Source organism: Halichoerus grypus, chromosome 8, assembly GCF_964656455.1.
Source record: "Halichoerus grypus chromosome 8, mHalGry1.hap1.1, whole genome shotgun sequence".
NCBI lineage: Eukaryota > Metazoa > Chordata > Mammalia > Carnivora > Phocidae > Halichoerus > Halichoerus grypus.
In genome coordinates, this window is record NC_135719.1 from 55080788 (window position 1) to 55105922 (window position 25135).

General features: G+C 47.6%; 1 protein-coding gene and 1 long non-coding RNA gene across 4 annotated transcripts in view; one reads left to right on the top strand and one right to left on the bottom strand.

Moving 5' to 3' along the window:
- The window catches only part of LIPC (lipase C, hepatic type), a 133432-nt gene that overhangs the window by 51741 nt on the left and 56556 nt on the right, over positions 1–25135 (bottom strand). The gene's annotated exons all lie outside the window — the stretch shown is intronic.
- The window catches only part of LOC118545028 (uncharacterized), a 55492-nt gene continuing 35807 nt past the window's right edge, over positions 5451–25135 (top strand). For all 3 annotated transcript variants that reach the window (XR_004921905.2, XR_013450460.1, XR_004921902.2), the window contains exon 1: positions 5451–6910. This is a non-coding gene — a long non-coding RNA (uncharacterized LOC118545028). The remainder of the gene's footprint in view (positions 6911–25135) is intronic.

Here is a 25135-nt window from a genome sequence, read left to right on the forward strand (position 1 = left end):
CACTGGGGCCATTTGACAATATGGTAGCCAATTAGAGATATTTTTGCTTGTCAAGACTGGGGCAGAGGTTGCTACCGGCATCTAGTAGGTGGAGGCCAGGGATACTGCAAAATATCCCACAGTGCTCAGGACGGCAATACCCCCAGTCCCCTTCCAAACGATACAGCTCAAAATGTAAATGGAGCTGCTGTCGAGCAGCCTTGGTCTAAGGGCAGCCCTGAATCTGGAGGTCGTTCCCTTTTCTGATACAAGAAAAGAAGAAACAGGGCATAATGGAAAAAGCTCTTAACTTAGAGATAGAAAACCCCTAGAAGTTCAAGGCCCTCCTCTGCCAACCAACTAGCCATTTGACCTTGTTCAAATTGCTTAACCTCTGCGAGGCTCACTTCCCTCATCTTTTGCTGGGAACTGTGCAGCCCACCTCTCCTACTTGTCAGGATCAAGTGAGAATGTCAATGAAATTGCTTTGAAATGCTTACATGTTATTATTTTATTTGACTGTGACAGCAAGGCAAGCGTATATGGATGTTTTTGTGTCTAATGTCAGTGCAAGAACATTTCCAGTGGGATTTCTGTTTTCCTGTGTTCAGTTTCCCGGGCCATAGCCTCATTCTCACACTTGTGTGGGAAAGGAGCTCATCTACAAAGGATGTTTCCTGGAACTGTGGGCAGGGTTTCCAATGTCCCTGCAAATTCTCTGAGGTTGTGGTTCTCAACACAGGAATTTGCAATCTTGAAATTCCCTTTTGAATTCTTGTGAGATCCCCCCACCCTCCCAAAGGAGTTCACTTCAGAAAAGCAAGGTATTTTTAGTGCTGAGTCTTGGGTTCGATGTTGCCACACTAGAGGCTGAGGGCTATAGGCCATCGGAGGTGAGGATATGGAATGTTATGACAATGTTTGATGGCATATTGTTCGGCTTAGTGTGTCATGCCATGGAGAGTAGACAGGGGTACAACACTCTGTGAGAAAGATGTAGAGGTCCCATGCTGTGCAAAGCTGGTGCAAAAAAAATGTTAGGCATTTATTAGAACATTGAAGAATTTTGCTTTGTGAGTCAATAAGAGAACAAAGTGAGGAAGTAAATAGTTCTATTCAAATACAACATTGAAGGGAGACTCAGTGTGGTAATGAATAGTGTGGAATGTGAATAGCTGGGCATCATATTGTAATTATTAATAATATAAGCAATGTTGTTTGGAATCTTAATGCTGAGTAAGGGACAGGCAGGGCTAGGTATGGAGAGATAGGTAGGGGGCTACGGGATCAGGCTCACAGAAATCCCCTAAATGCTAAGGTTCAAGGAAACCAGAGATAAGGGAACAAACCAGACCACCCTATCCCAGGTGTGTGTGTGTGCAGGGGGGATATGCCTTTTTTTATGACAGTCACCTGTGACCAACACAGAATAACCAGACCCTAAAAAGAAGTAAGCCATTAGAGATGTTATTACCAGTCCTTACTCAAACCAAGACATCACCAGAATGATAACAACACAAGCTCCCTGGTCAGTTCTAAATAAAAGACTGCCCGTGCTTGCCCACGTCAGTGACCCTGTTGGGACCCCTCTCACTCTTGAGAGCTTTTTGGTATCTTCATTTAATAAAACTCTATCACTTTACTCACTCCCCTTTGTCTCAAGATTCCTCATGTAAATAAATAAGCTTCATCACCTTAAAAAAAAATGTCAACTCTGGAACCAAACTGCCTGTGAGATTCATCCTTCAACTCTGTGAGACAAGAACCTCACTCGCCTGCTTCAATACAGGGTTGTGATGGGTTGAATCTTTTTAAGCGAGCCACCTCAAATTCTAGTATTCAAAAGTGTGTAGCAAAGGACTTCTGCTTCCAGCCAAGATGGGAGAAGAGTATTCAGATTTATCTTCTCACATTAAACAACTGGACAAAATATAAGATACAATAGTTATCAAACATTTGGCAATAAGCAGCATAGGACAGTGAACTTGAGAAAGGGGAAGCAAAAGAGCAGAGCTCTACCGTTGCCCCAGTTTGCCACCTGGGGAGCATTTACAGTGGATGGGCCCCTCCTGGGGGTGGGGGAGACAGAGCCGGGAGTCTCACTCCAGGCAGCCTGAGCTTACGGAGAAGAGTGCTGAGGAGGAGAGAGCCCTGGGGGTCTGCAAAGGGTCCCCTTGAGTTTTTAGCTGATAGAGATGAGCACAGACATGTGAAGTTGGGGAAAGAATGACCAGAAAGGAGTACAGGAACAATCCCCAGCTACCTGTGGGGCTGGGAAGAGTTTGTGTTTTCACCAGCAGAGTGAAAAAACCTTGTAAACATAGGACATCGGCTAGAAGACTCAAATAGTTATCACTCAGGAGCATGGCAAGTTAGCCCTAGACTAGAGGTTGCTCTGGTTCTACCTTACAAAAGTTTTAAAGCAAGCCTCAAAAGGATCAAATGATTCTCAAGTACTTTAAGTGCATCCCAGAACAAAGCCAAAGAATATTGAAGAGAATACAAGGCTATCCAGCACCAACGAGGTAAAATTCATACTGTCTTGCATGTAATAGGAAATTACCAGGCATGCAAAGAAGCAGAAAATACAACCTATATTGAGGAGAAAAATCAATGAACTGAAACCAGCCTGGATGTGATAGAGAGGATAAAATCAGTAGATAAGAACATTAAAAACAGTTGTTATAACTGTATTCCATACGTTCAAGAAGGGAGAAGGAAATGTAAGCACGGTGGGAGGAAATATGGGAGATATAAAAAAAAATCAAAATTGAACGTCCAGGTTGACAAAATGATGTCTGAGATGAACAATACACTGGGTGGGATTAACGACAGATCAGGCATTGCAGAAGAAAAGATTGGTGGACTTGAAGGCACAGCAATAGAAACTACCCAAAACGAAACACAGAGAGAGGAAAGACCAAAAATAAAAGAACAGTGCTTTAGGGAATTGTGGGGTAATTTTAGGTGGCCTCATATTTGTGTAATCAGAGATTCCAAAGGGGAAGAAAGAGAGAGGGACAGAAAAAATGTCTGAAGGAATAATGCCAGAAAAATGTGTAAATTTGATGAAAACTATAAACGCATAGCTCCAAGAAGCCTGATGAACCCCAAGCACAGGAAATATGATAAAAAGACACCAAGGCACAGCATCATCAGATTGCTTAAAACCAGAGGTAGAGAGGAAATCTCAAAAGCCGTCAGACTGAAAAGCCACATTGTATACTAAGGAACGCAGACGATTAACAGACATCTCCGTGGAAGCCAGAAGACAGCGGAGCAACATCTTTAAAGATCAAATAGAGGTGTGCTGCCATCTCCGTTGCCTTGGGGCAAATGTAAATTGGTAGATGCTGGGACAGAATCTCATCCCCAAGGCTTGGTATAAGTAGGAAAGTGAAAGCACTGAGGCAAAACTAGGGAGACAGTAAAAGGATCGGTGGTCACCAGGAGCTGGGTGGGGGGTGCAGAGGGAAAGATGAATAGGTGGAGCACAGAGGATTTTTAGGGGAGTGAAACTACTCTGCAGGATACTATCATGGTGGATACCTGTCCTTATATATTTGTCAAAACCCAGAGAATGTACAATGCCAAGAGTGAACCCTGATGTGAACGATAGGCTTTGGGTGATAATGATGTGTCGATAGGTTCATCGATTGTAAGAAATATACCAGTCTGGTAGGGGATGTCGCTGGTGGAAGAGGTTGTGCATATGTAGGGGCAGGGGCATATGAGAACTCTCTCATTCCTCTCAATTCTGCTATAACCTAAAAGTGCTCTAAAAAATAATGTTTGTAGGGCCGCCTGGTAGCTCAGTCAATTCGGCGTCCGACTCTTGATTTCGGCTCAGGTTGTGATCTCAGGGTTTGTGAGATCGAGCCCCGCATCTGGCTCTGTGATGGGTGTGCGGTCTGCTTAAGATTCTCTCTCCCTCTCCCTCTGTGCCCCCTCTCTCTTTAAAAAAAAATATAAAATAAAAAAAGTTTATTAATAAAAAAAGTACTTTGATGGTCAGATGAAGATTACAGCCCCGTGCCCACACTTTTGAGAGCATGTGGAGAAGAGAAAGAGTACTGGAAGTTTCACGATGATGCTAAGCTAGTCCTACAAAAAGAGGCCCAAGTTCCAGAACACATTGAATACATGATTTTCCCTAGAAAACATGTTCCCTTTGCTTTATATCCCCAGCTCGGTGAATGGCACCCCCAAGCTATGAACTTCAGGCACGCTTGATTCTTATATCTCTTGAACCCCACATCCAGCTGGTTCCTAAATCCCACTGATTTTGTCTCCTAAATGCCTCTCAGTTTGCTTCTCTTCCTCCAGTTCTAACCCAGGCCCTCCAAACTTCTCATCAGCTTGTTATTTGACATTGGAACTGTCACGTCACCCATCTGGGTCTGGGTGTGCCCTTCTATAAAATAAGAGGATTGCCTAATGGCCTCCGAGGTCCTTTTCACTGTTAAAGTCTGGGCTTCAGTGATGTTTTAGGACATGTATATAGAGAGACCTCTTTTATTTCACACTAATGAAGCTAGATTCTGATGTGGTTATATCTAGAGAGGAGCAAGTTATAAGTTATAAATGTGCCCTGCACAAAGTATTTGCTGAATAAATAAATGAGAGTTTAAAGTGAAATGACACCAAAAACTAGCAAAACCCCAACCCACCCCAAATAATTATACTCTGCAGAACAGGCTTCTGTTTGGGGTAGGCTGGATGATGACTCTCCCCCAAAGATGGCCACGCCCTAATCCCCAGCGCTTGTGAATTTTATTTTATATGGCAAAAAGGATTTTGCAGATGCGATTAAGTTAAGAATCTGGAGATGGGGAGATTATCCTGGATTATCTGGATGGGCTCGCATGGGTCCTTATAAGAGAGAGGCCGTAGACTTTGAAGATGTCAGGAGGGGCCGTGAACCGAGGAACACAGGTAGCCTCTAGAAACTGAAGGAGGAACTGGATTTTCTCTTTTGAGCCTCCCGAAGAAACACAGCCCTGTCAATACCGTGATTTTAGGACTTTTGACTTCTAGAACTGTAAGATAATAACCTGTATTATTTTAAGCTGCTAAATCAGTAGTCATTTGTTACAGAAGCAATAAGAAAGTAATACACAGGCCTAGTTTCCCTACTAACTTCTTATATTTCCTGGAAAGACACCTAATTTTTCTGGGCCTCTGTTTTACTTTCAGCCCAATAAGGTTAAAACTATCTCTCCTCCATGAGGCAAATGAGAAATGAAATAGTACATAATACTAGTTGAAATAATAGAAATACTACTCATAATGCCAAAACTACTAGCACTCATATTACTTCTAATGTGCAAATGCCTTCCCGACATTATTTCATTCAAACTCCTCAGCAATCTCATGAAGTAGAGATCATTCTCCACCTTTAATAGATGGAAAACCGAGGCTTGGAAAGATCAAGAAAACTTGCTCAGGCTCACACCACTAAAAGTGGGAGGACCTGGAATTCGGTCTCGGGTCTGTCTGATGGCAAACAGGTGCTCTTGCTCATTTTTGTTATCCTGGCAATTATAAATTTTGTGCAAATGGGGGCCAGGGTGATGAGGATGACGATTACTGTACCACTCCGTTATTCTTCTCTCCTCATTCCTCTTTCCTGTAACAACATCTGATTGTTCCACTCATCACATTGCAGCTTGTCACCGGCTTGTCACAGAAGTGATTGAGATGCTAGTAATTCAGCATTACGACTTTCTGGCTGGGCGAGGTTGGCAAAGCCTGGGGAGATGTATGTTTCTCTGAGAGCAAATGGTTCTGAGGTTTGGAAATGGGGACACCCCTCCCACCGTGCCCCAGAAAGATGCAGTTGCGTGTGGTGAGGCCAGCACTCAGCCAGTCGGGTGAGGAGACAGGGCACAGATGTCGGATGCCCCGGGGTCTCTCCAGACTGTGGAGTGGCACAAGAGTGAACCATGGGGGCTTCCTGGAGGGGGCTGTGTGGTTTGAGCACCTCACATTTTTCTTTTTATGAAACATGCTAACCGCAGCCAGTTTTCCAGTCCTCTTTCCTCATTCATTTACCTGCTTCCTCTTCCTTTTTCTTTTCCTCACCTTTGATTTTTAATGCTTCCCCCCATTGTTCTGAGATCTGTTTGTTTTTTTTTTTTAAGGGGTTGGCTTGGCTAATAGGAATCAGGGCCACAGGGGCTGACTCGGCAGGAGCTGTGCGGTTTGCTTTGAAGGTTGTTCAGAATATTTGGATTAATCACATTCATTCTAATATTTTCCCTTGTTTCTGATCATCAAAGAGCTCAGAAATGTTTGAGCTGGTGCAGAATTTCTCCTAGTTTGTCCTTGGGAGCAAAAGTCTAGAACGGGGTCGATCTAAAAATGTTTTCTGAGTGAAGCCCTGTTAATGGGGCAGGCTGCAAATTCACATCAAGGGAGTGTCATCTTTCAAAACAGCTTCTTGGCAGAACGGGATGTGGAATTTTAGAGAAATCTGAATCAGCTAAGTTTCCATTAAATGAACTCCTTCATTCCAGGCTGTGCCAAGTGGAATCTGGGGGCTGCGCGCTGTGAGAAATTGACATCTTCAGTGGCAGGATGCCTCGGAAAGGTCAGACGTCCTTTGGGATGAAACAGTCATCAGTTTGGAGGAGGTTTTTTTTTTTTCCTCCTTTTCTATGCTCCCCTGCATCTCCTTTTCTATGTACTTTTTTTTTTTTTTACTTTTGTTTTGTTTTGGTTGGTGTTTTTTGTTTAGCTTAGTTGGATGGAGGTCAAAGACGGAACTTTTGCAGTGGGGTCTGGAGGATGCTGGTGGAATGAGCCTCATTGTGATGGGCTCTCCTTTATGGCTGGCTCACTTCCTCACCTTGACTGTAAGCTCTTTGAGGACAAAGTCATAGGACTCATGTTCCTGTAGCATCTGCCATCATCACCGGAGAGCCCCAGGGTAAGTGCAAGGAGATGAGTTATTGCCTACATTTCCTTGAGTCCGTGCGTGCCTCACATTTAATGAGGATTTGGTTACTTTCCTTTCACCATGCTCCTTCCCCAGGCACTACGAAGGAATGGGGGAGAAAAACTGAGGATACATTTGAGGTGGATCAGCAGCTGGGAAGTCTCAGCTGGAAACATGCCAGAATGACATACGAATGTGGATGATCATTGAATTCATATTTTGCACCATTTCATGTAGCGCAGAAGAGAGACAGGAGGATGGGGGAGTCAGGAGTCTTGGGTTCTAGTTTTGATTCTGCGGGCATTAGCTGAGTGACCTTGGGGGGGGTCTCTTAACCAATTCAAGCTCCCTCCCCATCTGTAAAATATGCATCATAATCATGCCTTGCAGGTGTGGTAGTTGAGGTGCTGAGATGAGATATCGTGTCAGTGCTCTGTATGCTTAAATATACCTGGAGGGAAGTGCTATTGTCCACCATATGGACGCCATCTGAAACCTTCCTTGCCGTGTGTCATTCTCACTGAGTTTCAGGACAGCTGTCTGTGGGCCTCTGGGCCACTGAGTTTGGATCGGCCCCGTGCAAGTCATTGGAAACTGGACTACATGGCATAAAGGAGAACATCCCTTTGTCTTAGTATAGTGATTTCTGCAGACTTGGAGGTTTCTAGTAGGGAGCCATGGTCCCAGGCCCTGGTCCCCCAGTGGCCTTGTGACCTTTGCTGACTCATGTAACCTCCTCAGAGCCTCAGCTTTCTCATCTATGAGCTGAGTGACAGCTCCGAAGTGGACAGAATGCACCTTGCACTCTGGAGGGGGTGTCCAGACGTCCTGTTGAGGCAGGGGCAAGTTGGAAAAACAGAAAAACAATGGAAGAAGCTACTATTTATTGAGTGCCAACTACGTGCCAGGGGTTTTATTGATATCCTCTCATGGAGTCTTTGATTTATTCATTCATCTATTCATATATATAATATAGAGAGAAAAAAAGAATATGCATATATTAAGAAGTTACATGCTAGGCTAGATACTAGGAATAAGACAGGAAATAAAATAGACAAGGTTAAGGCTCATGACCTTATAATAGCGTTTTATATGAAATAAGAATTTTGTAAACTCTTGAGCACAGTGCCTGGCACATGGAGGGTTCCGTTTTCTATCAGTCTACATGCCCGTGGATTAAAGAAGCACGTGTAAGTTTTTCTGCGGTTGGGACAGTGAGGAGACTCAGGGCAACCTGCGGGGCGCCATCTTTCTCCATGGGGAGGATGCTGGGAAAGAGACAGTCTTCCCTGTGAAAGCTGTTCTCTCTGCTATGGAAGAGTCAGCGCAAGCCGCAGATGAGCACGGGCTGGGGCTGCGCAAGGTCCACAACCATGGTTCGGAGGGCGGTTCTTGCTCTGCTGTCTCTCAGCTTGAGTTGGTCCTCACATGCTGTGGGCACATCTCTGTGCCGCTCGGCTGGCTGGAGAATTAAAGGCGCCTGCAAGGTCTCCGGTTAGGAAGCTGCAAGAGGCTGCAGAGCCAAAGAGAATGTGCCTGTCCTCTGTATGGCATGTCTGTGCTGTCTTTCCAAGGCAGGGCCAGATTGGAAGACAGAGATATAATAAAGTGCCCGTTCAGTGAGGGACGCTGAGAGCCAGGCACTTTGCAAAGTAATCTCATTCAGTCCCCAGCAGCCTTGCATGGGAGGCTTTAGCACCTCACCTTAGCACATGGAGGAGCGCAGGCTCAGAGCCTTGCTCAGTGCCCCCAGCCAGTCAGTGGGAAAACATGGATTTGAAATCAGGCCTGTCTGCTCCCAGGAGAATCCTAACTGTGAGCCTTCACGGCAGGGTACCCTGTGGTCGGAGTAGGTGCTATTCCTTGGAGGACAGCTGCGTCCATCTGTTTAGGGATGAACACCGAGTTGGTGAATCAGCCAGGACCTTCCTAGCTCCTTATTTCTCTTCTGATGCCCTTTTAGCCATTTCCTCTACTTCTCTCCTGCCACAGAGGCGGAGTCCCCTTACGTAAAACGTGCTATAAGAATAGTACACGGAGTGGATGGCCCAGCTGAGAGGGCAAGCTCTGCATCGGTGTAAACAGCCCACATACAACTCCACACTAACACCTGGGGAGGGAACACTAGTGTGTAGACTGAGAAGAAGTATGGAGTAGCCAGAACGCTTTACAGAGAGATACAACTGACTGTAAGAGAAAGAGAGCTATGGTAATCATACAGACTGGTACAAAGGTAGAGAATGGTGGGAAAGAACAGCCCCTACCCATTTAACCGGGAAGGCTTAGCAAATCAAAGTACAGGACATCCAGTTATATATGAACTGCAGATAAGTAATGGACACTTTTTTCGTATAAGTATGTCCCATACAATATTTGGGACACATTATATCAAAATGTATTCATTATTGATCTGAAATTCAAATTTAATTGGATGTCTTATATTTTATCTGGCAACCCCAATTTAACACCTCTCCTGGCTTCTTTACTGTTGAGGTTACATGACCTACTTAAGAAAATGAAAGAGTCCGGAGTTGGGCTGTGTAGTCTTTGCTCTGACCAGCTAGGTGGTCTCGGGCAAGTCACTTGTCCTGCCCACACTTCTCTTTCCTTGCCTGTCAATGGAGCTTAGTATGTGCATCATAGATGTTGTAAAAAGAATAGCATCACAAATGGAAGAATTAACTATTAGAGGCGAGTTCTGCAGGGGCAATCTAGGTGTTTTAGAATGTAACAATCTAGATTGTTTACTATCTAGAATGTAAATAAACTAATATGGCAGGCATGCTGGCTATGGGAAATTAACTAGTTTACTTATCAGTAGACTGGTGAATTTGAGGTTAACGTGCTTCCAAACTCCTGGATTCTCTTGACCCAAACTATCCATTAGTTTGAAGGGATTTGTGGCATTTCTGCAAAATACATGGTTGTGAATAATGCCAAGATAAGGCATAGGACAATGTCAGAGAATAACACACTCAAACTAAAGAGGGCAGAAAAGTGAGATCTGTCTTATCTAAATTGGGTATTCATTACCCTCCCCTCATGATTATTTACTATTGAATTTCTTTGTGGGTGGTGATGCCAATAAGCATTGCCTTTAGCAGAATAATTAGACTATATTAGACACTACGTATTTATCAGGATGAAGTATCATAAATATTTCTATAATTTCCAAATTATTTTTATTATAATGCTTGCTATATGTCAGGTTAACTATGTGTAGGACTTGCTTGTGGCCTCATGATGTTGTTACGAGCTTCTAAGCAGACCAGAACCTTAAAGCCAGTGATAAAATCCTCCCAGAACACAGAACACTTTCCCACCTTAGGGCCTTTGCACTAGCCATACCCTTTGTCTGGAATTCTGTGCTGACTCTTCGCAGGGCTGGCTTCTCTTCAACTTCACCTTCTCAGGGAGGCCTTTCTTGAACTCTCTGTATAAATTTGGTTGTTTTGTTATTCCCTATTAGCATTTTGTTGATTGTTTCATAACATTTTTCAAGAGCTGGAATGATTTTGTTTTGCTTACTTGTTTATTACAGTATTTCATTGAGCCTAACATGCCATGGTTAGTATGATACACCATTGCTTTGTACACCACTAAAAAGGAAAAAAGAAGGCTACAAATTAAGCTGTGACATGATGCCCTAATGATAGCCCTGTGTCATGCATGGATGGTCACAGTAGCATCTCATTGCTTTGAGATTTTTTTCATCTATTTTGGGGGTTTGGCAGTTTCCTTCTGCTAGTTGCTTTGGTTAGAGTGTAACAGACAATCCTTTTGCACATGCCTCAGTAAAGCAACCTTCCATATACTGTGATTATCTTCCCATAAACCACTTGTTTGTTACTTTGTAAAAAATTATGGGATAGCTGTCATTTCTCCAATAATAAACGTCAAATGTATGCCTTCACACAGTCTCCATGCCTTTTTGCATGCAAATCATAGGTTAGTTTTTTCAAAAACATTTTAACTGGCAATGAAGCTTGACCCATGTAGTCCCAACGATGAACAAAACTCAGCTGAAGTGATGATAATATGAGCACTTCTGATCAATCTCACAGCCATGGCTTGGCCCCGGCGTTTGTAAGATATCTTTTAATTTCAAACACATTTTAAATATGAAGAAATGCATGCTTTAGAATTGACAAAATAAAGTATCTGTTTCCTCTACCAGGGAGCTGAGTCCTTGTCCATTGTGTCTGTCACTGTGTGCCCAGCACCCAGCACAATGTTGGCATACAGAGAGTACTCAATAAACGTGTCACATGCATGGAGGAATTAATATAATCCTATACTTGGACATTTTTGTTAACTGGGGAATCGACTGAAGTCTTATGGAAATAAAGTAGTATATAAATAGCTTCTGCTGTTTTTAAAAACTCCTTTGTTCTGAATTCATGTAATTGGTCATACCAATTAAAGGACTAAATTTTGACTGGCAAAGATATGGTCGATTCCCACTGATAGAATTCTCATCATCATAGTAGGAAGTACTTGCGTATGACGCTTTTCAGCTTTCCAACACAGACATGCTATCAGGTAGTGACAGGAGTGCTTCCCGATCACCAGGCAGGGCAAGCTGGGGCATGTAGGAGTCAGGGCTGCATCCCTGTGAATGATACGGCAAAGCACTCAGAGTCCACGGAGGGCCCAGGCTTGCTGAAGAGCTGGCGAGCCGTAGTATGGCTGTTAGGCTTTAGAAAGGCATGAAAGAACTAGGGCTATGCCTACTAGATAAGAAAAGAATTTTGAAGGAGAATATAGGTATTTACTGAACACCTCCTAGGCTGGCGGGTGCTCATGTAATTCTCACACGGGCCCGTGGATCGGTTGGCATCACTTCCCTTTGCAGCTGGGGAAACTGACACTCAGACGGAGTCACCTTCCCGTAGCTAGTGGATGGCTCGTCTAGGATTCCAGTCTGACTCTTCCTGATTCTACGGTCATGGCTTTGTCAACCACTCCACTGACTCAGAAAACCCAGGATCTGAGGAATGTCCGACAGGAGTTATGGACATTCAGGAAGACTTGGGCCGGCACTGGAATTAGAATGATGAGTGCGGCTCATCACTTGGCGGGAAGGCAAGGTGTTGTGTCCGATGGATTCTATCCTCTCTGAACCGTTGGCTATAGACTGATGTATTTCCAGACAGCACTGAGGAGAACTAATGGATTTGAATAAATAGCAAAGAGAGGATTCTGATAACGTGCCCCTGCACCCCCATTCCCCACATATCCTCTCTATTGTACTTCATTTGGCTTGGTTTTGTTTGTTAGTCCTTTGGCAGTTACCAGAAGAGTTACCGCACGTGGTCTGCTTTGATTTAGGACTAGACACAAATGCTCTGGGGGGTTGTGAAGGGAGGAGGCCCAGCGACCACTTGCGCCCCAGAGAGAGCAGGGCTGAGAAGCCAGGAAGGAAGAAAGGAAGATGCATAGGACGGTGAGAAAAAGTAGCAAGAGGGAAGAGTTAAAACCCCACAGTCCTTTCACGAGTGTAGAGCATGCTGGTTGGCTCTTCACACTGGACAGGGTACAAGAAATAATGGGGAGAAAAACGCATCGAAGAAGCAGTGACTAATAACAACCTTTACAGAAACAACTTCAGCCTTAAAGATGCTCCCTTAGCCCCCGGCATTGCATTTGGGAAAGTTTACAGCTTCATTTCGGAGCAAAGACGATGCCCGCAAACATTCCCATATTAATGCATTTGTTCAGTTCAACACTAATAAAGGGAGTGGGGAGGCGCCTGCAGGAAAGCAGGGAGCCAGGAAAGGCATTTTCTGTTTTACCAAAGTGTGAGTGTTAAGACTCTCCTTGCCCCCACAGGGACCACAGGGACCACTGGGCACTAGTTAACCCCCTGAGACCTGTGCTCAGGTCACTTGTCAGGAAAGCAATTGGCAAGACTCACCACTGCTCTGGGGTGATGGGCTTCATTGACAAAAGGGTGGCAGTGACTGGTAGAGTCTAGGTTTTAAAGTTACCCGTAACTGCCCTTCCTGCATTCCAGAGTTCCAGAAGCCGAAATTCGTCCCAGTGACCACTGCTTTCTCCTTATTTTAGGAGGGGCCGCTTTGATGAACCCCTTTGGTTATCCAAGTAAAACAACCAGCTATACTTTTCTGGAAGGAGGGGGAAGGCATGATTCAAAGAACTAATTCAACACTAGATATGTCACATGACCTGCAGGCAGAGGACAGATCCCACTCCAAGAACAGGGGTGATCCCATTTGTATGTTTAATAGTGAGCTAGGTCAAGTCAAGTTAGTTTGGCTTACAAAGGTTTCATTTTTTTTTTTTTTTTTTTAAGAGACAGACATGTTTTTCGCTTTTGGTTAAAAAGACACGTGAGAAGGTAAGAGAAAAAAAGGAGGAATTCCAAATAGTTTTGCCATTATGAAAACCAATTTTGTTTCTGAGTGGATGAGAGTACAGGTAAACGTGATGGTGTTTGTCTGGTTGGCCCGACACACCAGTGGTGTCTACCTTCAGCAGGGGTGGGGGGGGGAAGCCAGCAGGGCTGGGGAGTCGAGAAACAGCCAGCTTGGAGCCGAGCACAATTTGAGCCTGTGTCTCCAGGAAGAACACTACTGCTTTATCGGAGGGGCCTCTCTGCAGTTGGTGTCATCCGGAGAGAAAGAATATCGCCACCCGCATGGGTTTCTCAGAAGCTAGGGGTCTGGATTTGGAATCGTGGGCAGCTGACTGGGAAGGTGCCTGGGTCCCCTTTGCTGTGCCTTCTCCTCAGCCCCTCCCCTGCTCAGGACCCCTCCCCCACCAGTGGCTGTCCTGGAACAGCTGGTTGAGTGTCTTTTGTGGCAGAGCTGAGCCAGTGTGCCACCCCCACACAGGCCGGCTGTGCCTTCTATTTCGGGGTTCTGGCATAGCCGTGGTTTTAAAGATCAACGAAGGCAGCAAAACAACGCCCTTGTCCCCAGGGACGCCATGGGCGGTGTGGCCATCTCTTTGCTGGATGGTATCTCCTGTCCTGGGCTAAGGAGAGCCCGGTTGTAAGGCTTGGGCCGTGGGGGAAGGAGTCTCACACAGGAGTTTGTGTGAGACCAGAGCAGGGCAGACAGGTGCTGTGGAGGGGTCCAAGCGCAGCAGAGGCAGGGCGCGTTCCATGAGGACAGAGACGGATTGCAGCTGAGGTGACTGCCATCCCCTCTGAGGAATTCCCTCCAGATTGGCTGCGTAAGGAGACTCCAAGCAGTGGGATTCCTCTCTCAGAGGCCCAGGGTGGTGGTGGGGGCTGCCCAAAGGAGGCAACAGCCATCTCCTGTGAACGGAGGGGCCCGAGGGGCTGCATGGCGCTGGCTCCCCCAGCGCTGACCGGTGGCCTGCAGCCCCAAGAATGCAATCTGAAGTCCCGGGAATGGAAGCGGATGCTCAGTGTTGGGGGTGATGGTTTTGGCCTTGGACTGTTGGTTTGGGTGGTGACTGGCTGGAGAGCTGGACATTTGACAACTTGAGCTTGTTCCAAGAAGATTGACATAAGGGTGAGTGGACTGGCAACCATGTCACCTGAGGACCAGTTGAGGGGATATTTAGCCAAAGAAGAGAAAGGCTGGTATGAGGCTGGGTGGAGTACAAAGGAAACACATCTTGGTACAATAAAGGGAGGAACATTCTAACAGCAGTGGACTGGGTCATGCGAACACTCTACCATTCTACTCATGGAATGCTTGTCCCACCTCAGAGAGATCTCTGCCCACCAGGCTGCCGGTCCTGCAACAATGACTGAGCACTCACTGTGAGCCGAGCCCTGTTCTAAATGGTTTTTTTGGCACATTACATCATTTAGTCCTCTCAACAACCCTACGAAGTAGACCAGTCTTTTATTATCCCACCTTGAAAGATGAAGAAGCTGAGGCTCAGGGATTGGACCACCTGCCTGAGGCCACCTGGCTGGTCAGAGGTGGGGATACACAGAGCAGAGGCTCCCGTCAGGTCAGGACGGGGGTCTGTGTCTGCCCCCACCAGCCCCACCCTGGCCTAGCACCCGAATAGTCTTCTAGTGGCTTCCCTGCCTGTTGGGTCCTTTCTCATGCAAGGACAGGTCTCTTCCAGCGTGTCACGTCAGGCTTCAGGTGCTGCAGAAAGCTGGGGACCCTCTGATGTCCAGTGTCTGAGCGATTCTCATTCTCTCTGCCTGAGTCGTTACTCCAGCTTCTGTGGGGCTCAGGTTTTGAAGCCTCATGTGACTGAAAATATCTGACCATGTGAGCTCTATTCTTCTGTGCTTGTGTCCCCGGTACCACCTAAGAACCGGGAGATCATTTCTTTGCCACCAGAAGCATGACAGGCCTTATCATTTTTATTTATCTATTTATTTTACGGGGTGGGGGAGGGGCAGAGGAGAGAATCTTCAAGCAGACTCCCCGCTGAGCGCAGAGCTCAACCCAGGGCTGGACCCCCGGTACCCCGAGATCACGACCTGAGCCGAAATCGGGAGTCAGACGCTTCCGTGGGTGAGCCACCCAGGCGCCCCGCATGACAGGCCTTATAAAACAGGGGACAGCTCGGCCGCTCTCCTGGTGTCGCGCTAACGGGGCCGCAGTGCTTCGAGGTCAGGTACTCCCGGTGTGCTGCTTTCTGGTGACGAGGACACTGGTGTTTGATGGCGCCATGTTATTTCGGTCTCATTTCTGACAATGGCAGAATTTTCTTTTCTTTTGATACATTTGAAATTACCAGGAGAAGGAGAAAAAGAGGAAGACAACCCAAATTCGTTCGTAACCACCAAAAAACTAGAAAATCAGTTGTCGAGAGCAGCCGAGGAGAGACCGAGCCGGGGCCTCAAGGCTGAGGGACACAGCGGTGCGGTCCCCAGACCCCACTCTGCTCTGCCTCGCCTGGACGCCCCCAAAAGCCCCCTTTGACCTTGGGAGGGGGGTGGGGGCTTGCCCTCCAGAGACAGACCTGAAGATACGGGGAATTTCTTTGTAGCTTTGGCTTGAAGAATTGCCTGCCTGAGACCCTGACACCATCTCTTTTCTGAGAGGTCCAAGGCTGGTCACGGGCATAAAAAAGAAAAATTTAGGGACGCCTGCGTGGCTCAGTCAGTTAAGCGTCTGCCTTCGGCTCGGGTCATGATCCCGGGGTCCTGGGATCGAGTCCCACATCGGGCTCCTTGCTCAGCGGGGAGCCTGCTTCTCCCTCTGCCTCTGCCTCTCCCCCTGCTTGTGCTCTGTCTCTCTCTCTGACAAATAAATAAAATCTTTAAAAAAAAAAAAAAAGAAAAATTTAGACGGGGCAGATGTGATCACTTCATCCCCGTGGTTCCTGACGGTGGCATATTTATTTTCCTCTGCCCTGAGAGGTTATTGCCCTAGATGGGGCTGGAATAACTTCCCTATAAAGGAGACACTTCAGCCGGGGAGCCTGGGGTTTCTGTGAAGCCTGGATGGAGCTCATTTTACTCGGACTAGGATGCCATGGGGCCGTTCTCTGGCCTTGTCTGTCCGAGGACGATTTCAAATGGGGGTACGGAGTTCTGCGGGAAACGGGGTTTTCTGAGAAATCTTCTCTTTTTTTGAAAATTATGTCCTGTCAGATCTTGAAACAGATCACGGGCTTGGTAGTGGGACTCTCTGGTTTTCTTACGAAAATGCCCCCCCGAGGAAAAAGGACTAGGGAGTGTGTGTGTGTGTGTGTGGGGGGGGGGGGGGTTCTGAGTACTGTGGGTCCTGATACGCAATCTCTCCATGGTTTCTGCCACTGCTCTCAGAATCTTGTTCTGTGCCTGGTTCCTGGCACGTGCGGAGCCTCACAAAGACAGGTGTCGGCAGTGGCTCTGGTACCGTGTACCCTTGGGGGGCAGTGAGGGGCTGAGCCCCGTCCTCACCCTGCTCTGCAACAAGCGGGGCAATTGGAAGCCTGAGCTCCTGGTGACGAGATACTCAGGGGTGGTGCTGTTTGGATGGCAGGTAAGGATGATGGGCGCCGGGAGCACAGGCGGGGCCCTGCCCCTGCGGGCAGAGTCCTCTTGGGGTCCTGCCAAAGATGCCTTGGTGTCCCCGGGGCCCCAGTTATCCTAGGCCCTGTGCTGCCCCTAAAGTCATATCACAAACAACCTTTCCCCGCTCCTTCTTTTAGACTGTAACCTTAGCCTCTGCCCTCTTCCCTCCAGCCTCCAAATCAACAGCAGGCCAATCTGGTGACAGATTCTGATCAGAGTGTAGGGAACACGCTGAATCCGGTGACAGATTCTGATCCGGGTTTAAGGAACACACCGAGTTCTCTTATCCCAGAAGGAAAATAAAATCCTGGTTCTACTACTTAATAGGTTGTGTGACTTTGGGCAAATTAGTTAACTTCTCTGAGCCTCAGTTCCTTCATTTTTGTCACGGGATTAGCAACATCGTCCTCATTCAATTGTGAGGATTAAAAGAGATGATCTCTCTGTAATAATAGCTAATTAATTGTCTCTACCTCATAGCGTTGTTATAGAGATAAAAGTTGATGTTCATAAAGTATCTATATAAACTATTTATGTTTGTACTATGTTCAGTGTTGCCTGGCATGTATGATGGGGGTATTTGTTCTAAAAAAGAGAAAGGCCAAGTAAAGCGTTTCATTACCTCATGGGCTCATTGAATCTTTGCTGAATGATTAGGAAAGATCTACAGGCTGAGAGCTTCTCAGGGTGGTAGCAACCATGTCTTATTCATCCAATATGCTGTCTGGCGCATAGGAACACCCCAAGACTTGTTTACTGAATACATATAAGTGGGTGGATAAATATGCCCTACTCGGGTTATATTTCTCTACAGCTATTGAAAGTCTAGTTTTAGAAAATTTCCTTCTGATTTTGGAACATCATGCCCTAATGACCACACACGAGTGACCTGGAGCTGAGTGCTTTGACATTTGTAACCCCAAAGCAAGAGTGGTGGCAAGCTAAATGATAATGCTTTTGCAAAAGAGGGAGAGATTTACATGGAGGTGAGCACAACATTTACAAACCCAAGTGTAGGAGCTGAGTAACAACGCTCCACACACGCTTCTTTCTTTTAATGGAATTTATACTTGGCCCCTGCTATGCGCCGGGTAGTGCTCAGGATACAAAGGTGAGTAAGCCGCTGCCTGCCGTCCCAGCGTGTACAGTTGGGTGGGGAGGTGGGTCCTGTGCATAAAGAGTGACGTGGGGTGCGGCAATGTGCGGGAGACGTGCAGACAGTGCTGCGGGGCTTCAGGGGAGGGAAAGGGCCCAGGGGTGGGACATCAGGGCAATAGCAGAGAAAAAGAGTGAGAAAGACGTCGTGGTAAGTCAGCTCCCTCTTGCCACATTCCAAGAGCTGTCACGAAGGCCCACGCGAGGCTCCAACTCACAGGCCTTGCCCTTCAGTTACTTAGCCAGGCCTTAGGTCCGGCCTCGAGCACCTTCAGCGACTGCCTCTCTCAGCCCAGCCCAGCTCCAGGATTTCATTAAATTCTAGCCTACCCAGGCGTGGGGCTGAGCTGAGGTTTTACTCCCACCCTCTAACACCAAGATATATAACAGATACCTGGTTAATCTTGTCATCCTCGGATTTCCCTACCCAAGTTCAGGCTGCGGAAAATTCCAGAAGGGTGGAGAGCCAGAGGCCCCAAGATTGCACTGATGTCTGTTCTCAGAATCATAGTATTAGATCCTGATGAACTGACTTTCACTAAGAAAGAAATTTGGGGGTTGCTTATTCTAAAAAATCTCAGCAGTGGTAATGTCCTCGTGAGGAAATTGGCTTCTGCAGAGAGTTTAAAAAATGGCATTGTAAAAACTGGTAAATATATTTGTGGCAATTTATCATACCTTTCCTTCTTGGGATTAGACCCAATCAGATGTCACATTCCAGTTCAGCCTGCACTGATGGAAGTCCCTATAAAAGCTAGAGCTAATTAAGTTCCCTTCCTCCTTCCTCCCCATCCTGTCACCAACTATGATTTCTTTGTTCATTGACGCAGATGTTAAAAATAAGTTGAAAATGTTTCTAAATCCCTTGTCATTCTGGGAGAAGATCTGTCATCACCAAAGAACTACTAGAGTGTAGAACTGAAAAAAGAAACAAAAAACTTAAAGCATAAAAAATAGTATGAGTACTCTTCAGGTAGTTAGTTACCCTGGGACAAGATGGAGGCATTTGAGTATGCACATGCTGAGCTGCCTCGAATCTTTTCCAGAAAGAGTGCAGGTATATAGGGGCAAGGTGCTGCAGTGCTCTGGGGGAGATAGGAAAGGCCCCGAGGAGGTGTGTGGCTCCAGATGCAGAGGAAGGGCTACCTGAGGTATCTTGAGGTGGAATCAACACTGGGCCAGGCCTGGGGCCCAGCCGAGAAGTAGAAGCCCGCTGAGGAGACACAGGGGAGCAGGTCTCAGGATGTCAGAGACCTGGGGCCAGAAAGAGGCCTGCCCAGGTTAATTCCGGGGTTTGGTGGCTCCCCGGTTTAGGGCCTGGAAGACTGGTGAATCGTAGCAGAGATAAAAAGTGTAACCCAGGTCCCTGTGTGTTGGCTCTGTTTTTGAGCCAACACACTAATGTAGACCTAACCCCTCTTGGCTGTACCCCCAAATAACCTACTGGTTCCTTGAGCATTATTATTTGACAAGGAACATAGTGTAGAATTCATAGGAGCGAGGAAGAAAGACTTTATAAAGCTGCCACTCAGCAAACTGCCCAAAGCAGGACTGGGTGTGTGTGTTTTCAGCCTTTCTCTCTCTCCTGGGCTGCCACCAGCACCATTGGTCTCCATCCTTCCCTGAGCCAGCCTGGCCTCTCTTGTGTGGGGTCATCCTCTTCCACCCTGAAAGGAGCATTCTCACGCTCCCATTGCCCAGCAAAGCAAGGCGGTCACCAGGCCCGCCCTCAGGGCAAGATGCATTAATGTGCCGCTCTTGCCACCACACTCTTTGGGGGCTCACTCGCCCCTCTCCTTGCAACAGCTTCCTAAAGTATCTCCCCCAACCACATATAGCACTCCCTCTGAGGGTAGTTTTGGTCAATATTACTTTCTCTATTTCGGTAGAGAAGCGAACATGGGTTTGGGTGGAAGGAGCCCCCAGCTGCCACTGGGCGGAGCCAGCATTTGAACCTGGGTTTTGGATTCCCTGTCCAGTGCTCCTTTCACAGTTTCAGCCATGGGGTGGAGAGGAAGGGTCCTGGTTCAGGCTGCTGGGGACTCTGCACCAAGCAAAAAGTTGGGCCAGATCAGTGTTCTTAAATTTTTCTCATTATTACTCCCTAAGGAGTCTTTTCAGACATTTATTTTCTAGTTGCCCATCCATGAAATTTTACCACCGCCAGATCTGTTTCTGCACTGCGCTGTATGTCTGCTTTGTAATAAAAAGAATAAGATTTCTGGGTCCCCCCCTCCCTCAGAACTGCTTTTCACCCCCTTTGAGCAGCATCGCCCTTGTTGAGAATGCGTGGACTCTCAGCGGTCCTCTGACCAGAGGCAGCACCTGGGCACTAGTTAGAAATGCAAATTCTTGGTCCTGCCCTGGACTTAACTGAACCAGACACTCTGGGGGTGGGCCCAGCTGGCGGTGCTTTAATAAGCTGTCCACGGGGTTCTGCGGCACGCTGGAGTTTGAGAACCGCTGGACTGGCTGATAGAGGACACCATTGATTTTTTTCGGTCCAGCAACAGAGGAAGAATGATTAGAGCCTGCCCGAGGGAAACGCAAATATTCACTGTCTTGTTAAACACTGATTCCTAACTAATTGTGATCGTGGTCAGGATCCATTTTTTTTCCAATCCTCCAATCCTTTTTAAGCGCCTATTTTGTACAAGGTATGCAGGGCACTGTGGGCAGGGAAGAGCAGATCCTGGGGGGCTTGAGTTGTAGATACAACTTAGGGGTCCTGTTTAGGAAGAGGAATACAAAATCACGAATACCTGGTTGAGTAGAGGGCTTAGGGAGGGGCTTGGGCATGTAAGGGGTCTCCACACCCAAGCTCCACGCGCTCCGTGCAAGTGGACCGGGTGGCGGGCCCAGTGGGGGGTGGCAGTGCTGTGGGTCACACAGTTGGCAGCTGGGCAGGCTCCCCTAACTGCCAGCCGGGGGGGTGAGGGGGGTGGAGCGTGCCAGGCACCTGCCAGGGAGGCGCATATGCAGTCGGGGCTTGGAGTGCGGAGAGCGTCGCCTGGGCGTGGGGTCTGGGAAAAACCCTGTGGGGGGCGTCGTTTGGTTTCTGGAAGAGGCACACCAACGGAGAGGGGGAGGGCTCCCATGCCGAGGGCACTGGGGAGAATTATGGAGGGAGGGAGGGAGGGATGCATAAAGCATGTTTCTATCTGATGGCTCCAAGGCATTTTCTTGGGGCTCCCCATGCCCTCATGAAAACACAGAGAAACAGCTCTCCTCTGGTTGGCGGCGGAGCCTTATTTGCCCCAAGGGGCAGGAGCGGCATCTCCCGAGAAGGTCTCTGAGCGCAGAGGGCCCTTCTCCTTGCCCACAGCCACAGGCTGCCTTCTCCCTCTCCCTCATCCATTCCTGAGAATGAGTGGCTGACAGATGGTCCCGCCGCGGTGGGCAGGGTGAGGGGGGTGCATCACTCGCCAGCTCTGACAGGGGCGCCATTTGTCATTCGGTCGGGGGCAGAGGCATGAACTGTACTTGGCTCTTCGGATTTACAGCCCACGGGCCAGCCCTCCTCCGCAGCCCGGCTCCCTGGGAATGAGAGCTGTCTAGCGTGTCTTCCTCAGTGGCAGCTGTGACTACAGCAATTTTCCCAGCGGACACCTCGAAGGAACCAGGTATTTGTAAAAAGGGAAGTGCATTTGCAGCTCACCAGCTCCATCACACCCATCAATCAGGACTTACTTTAATAGGGGGGAAATTTCTGTAGCAGGGCTTGGCTCTCTCCTTAATTCACTTGGTTAGAATTGGCCTAAAATTATGCTGAGGAGTAATGAAGGTATTCAGAGTTAGTCTTCTCTCTGGAAAAACATGCAAGAAGTCAATCGTCTTCTGTTTTATGAACAGAGGTCTTGATGTATAGTGTGGGGCTTTCTTTGTCTGCCAGAAAAGCCTGGTATCTTTTTCTTCATTCTCTCTCTTCTTCCTTCCTCCCTTTCTCCCCCTCTCCCTTACTCCTTCCCCTGGCCTTCCCTCCTTCTCATTCACAGGGCTTTTACTCCATCCCAAGTACTTTGTTGGGCACTGGAACCAAGGATGAATAAGACAAGGTGTCCAACTGTAGGTGACTACACATAAGCAAACAGGAGTAAAGCACCTCTGAAGGAATTGGTCAGTCCCATAGAATGGGTTTCTCAATCTCAGAACTACTCGCATTGGGGGCTGGGTGACTATTTGCTAGGCGGTATGTTGTGCACCAAAGGATGTCGAGCAGCACCCCCGGGCCTCTACTCGCTAGGTGACAGTAGCACCTCTTCCCCCATTGTGACAACCAAAAATGTCCCTAGACGATGTGATGGGTCCCGGGGGGCACTGAGGTGGCAAAACCGCTCCGGTTGCGGACCAGTGAGAACGACTGCCCTAGACTGAACTCCCGACAGGACAGAGCTCCTTTCCTGGCTCTGCTGCAAGGAGTGAGCTATATGATCAGAAGCAACTCCCTTACTCTCTTTGGGCTTCCCTTACTTGCAAAATGAGAGTTGGCAGAGGGGCGCCTGGGTGGCTCAGTCAGTTCTGCCTTCAGCTCAGGTCATGATCCTGGGGTCCAAGGATCGAGCCCACGTGGGGCACCCTGTTCAGTGGGGAGTCTGCTTCTCCCTCTGGCCCTCCCCCCTCCTGTCCTTTCTCTCTCTCACCCTGTCTCTCTCTCAAATAAATAAATAAACTCTTAAAAAAAAAAAAGAGTTGGGAAAACACTCCTTCTAAATCCTATGAGTCTATGGAAGTTTGGCTCTATCTATTATAACGTGTTATATCACTTGCTCTGGAAAGGTTGGGATAAAGTTTACCATATACTTACACTGTAAATTTAAGCCTAATCCTTCCACTAACACTAATGCTAATGAGCAAATACTTACAGATGCTGACTGTTTACAAAAAGAAATTGATCGAGAAGTTTACATTCTTTGTGGAAAAAGATGTCAGTCCCAAGAGAGTCTACCCTGGGCCCAGCCTGCCTGTGTTTGAATCCTGGTTCTGCCTCACACAGGCTGGGAGGCTTTGAACAAGTTGCTTACCCTCTGAGCCTCAGTTTCCTCATCTGTTAAAATGGAGATGGGGTTATTTACGACGTCAGCGCTGCTGTGAAGATTTAAAGAGATAGAACAGTACCCGGCACATTGTGCTCAGTAAGGGTTAGCTGGGATAGCCGTGAACTTGAGGCTGATTTACCAGCACGAAGTCATCATGGTTCCCCGCTCAGGGCGGAATGCACACAAGTGAGTCCTACCAGTGTTCAGAAGGAACACTCCCACAGGGAGAGAATCATGAGGAGTACCTCCGAAGTTTGCGTATACTTTGTTTTTGGTGGGGTGCTGTAGGGCAGGTGAAGGGGGCATTGGAGAAGGCTCAGAAGTGCTCAGTGAATAACTGGTGGAATCATGGAGGCTTTTGATACAGATCTAAGGCACTCAGAGCGGGGAAGTGACCTGCCCAAGGCCACACCAAAGACAAAGATCAGAGCCGGAATTAGTGCCCCAGATTCTTGGCTCCTGTCCAGTGCTCTTGTCTGACCAGCACGGTTGGGCTTCTAGAAAGAGGCATTTCTTAGTGAGGAAGTTTGCAGTGCCCTAAATGCCTGGAGTTAAAGAAGGTCAGTCTTGAAAGCCCCAGGGGCAGGGGCCGGGGCAGGGCAGGGGAGGGGAGGACTGTTGGGCAGGTTGGGGTCAATGACGCTAGAGCTGAGTGGTTGGGAACCTGTCCTATCTCTGAGAGGGCTGGGCTGAATGCTTACTTTCATATTGTCTATTAAATAGAAACGCCAGGATCACTAAGGAAATGGGGTGAAGGGAGGGCCTATAAGTGAAGAGTACAGATTATTTCCAAGCAAGAACCAGTGAGAATTTCAGGCTCTCTGTTTGCATTCAGGTGAAAGGTTAATTATAAATCAACTCTAACAGATGGTTAAAGAGGTTCCACCCAAGCTGTATTCTGCAACACTTCATTCTCTGACGTTGGGTATTGGCAATTTGAGATATGCACAGGCACTGATTTATACAGGTGGGTTGGGCCTGAGAGCGCAACATAGTAGGAGTCCCCAGAATTGTGGGGGACCGCAACTGCTAAAACAATCAAAATAGTGTTGCCTTATATTTGCGGAACTCTGCTCGATGGTTTCATGGACATCGTTGAGCCCTGACAACTCCATTACCCTTATTTTATCTAAGTGCAAACTGAGGCTGGGTGAGGTTAACTCGGGATCCCTCCCACTGTGGACCACACCGTGCTCTGTCCCCTCCTGGGTTAGCCAGCCTAAGTGAAGGCAGAGTGGAGTGGCATTTGCTGAACAGAGCACCTTTGCTAGGCCCTTAGATTTGGTCTTCAGAACTCTGCCACCCGCATGACCAGCCTGAGGTTTGAGTGCCCACATTTACAGAGCCAAGTGACATAGGACTGAGGTCAGACTCCCCCAGTGGGACTTTGGGCTCCCAAGGACTGTTTGGTTTGGGGCAAGTAACTTAGCCTCTCTGGATTGTCCTCATCTATAAAATATAAAGAGCGATAGTTCCTACTTCACACCTTTTTGGAAGGTTTAGAATGAGATAATGCTTAGGACGGACCTGCTATATACTAAGAATAAGGGTTAGTTATTCAAGCTACATTCTATGTTTCTATTCTAGCTACATAGTAATATTAATTCCAGCAAGATTAGATAATTACAGGAATATTACTCGATTACAGAGATACACTATAAAGCCTCCATGGCCATAGGCAGAGAACACGGTTTAGGTTCCTCCCCCTTGTCTGACCTCCCCTACAGGCCCTTCACAACCAGCAGCGCAGACAGAGCTGAGGGGCTAGCTGGGCCCCCGGCCATGTGATAAGAGCAGTTGTGCTTCTGGGTGGAAGGGCTGGGGAGCCTCTCTCTGCGGCCAGAATCCGGGTGGTACCTCTGTACTTGGCAGGCACCGTCCCTTTCTGAGGCCGGGAAGGCTGAACAATGGGCGCTCTGTTGCTTGCTGGGACCATGTGTCGGTATCTAACTGGGTCAGTAATGCAGCTAAGTTGAGTGGGCCCCGGCTCCGGGGCATGTGTGACAGGGCAGGCAGAGAGGCTGCTCGCTCTCTGGGTCTGTTGGCACCCCAGAAAGG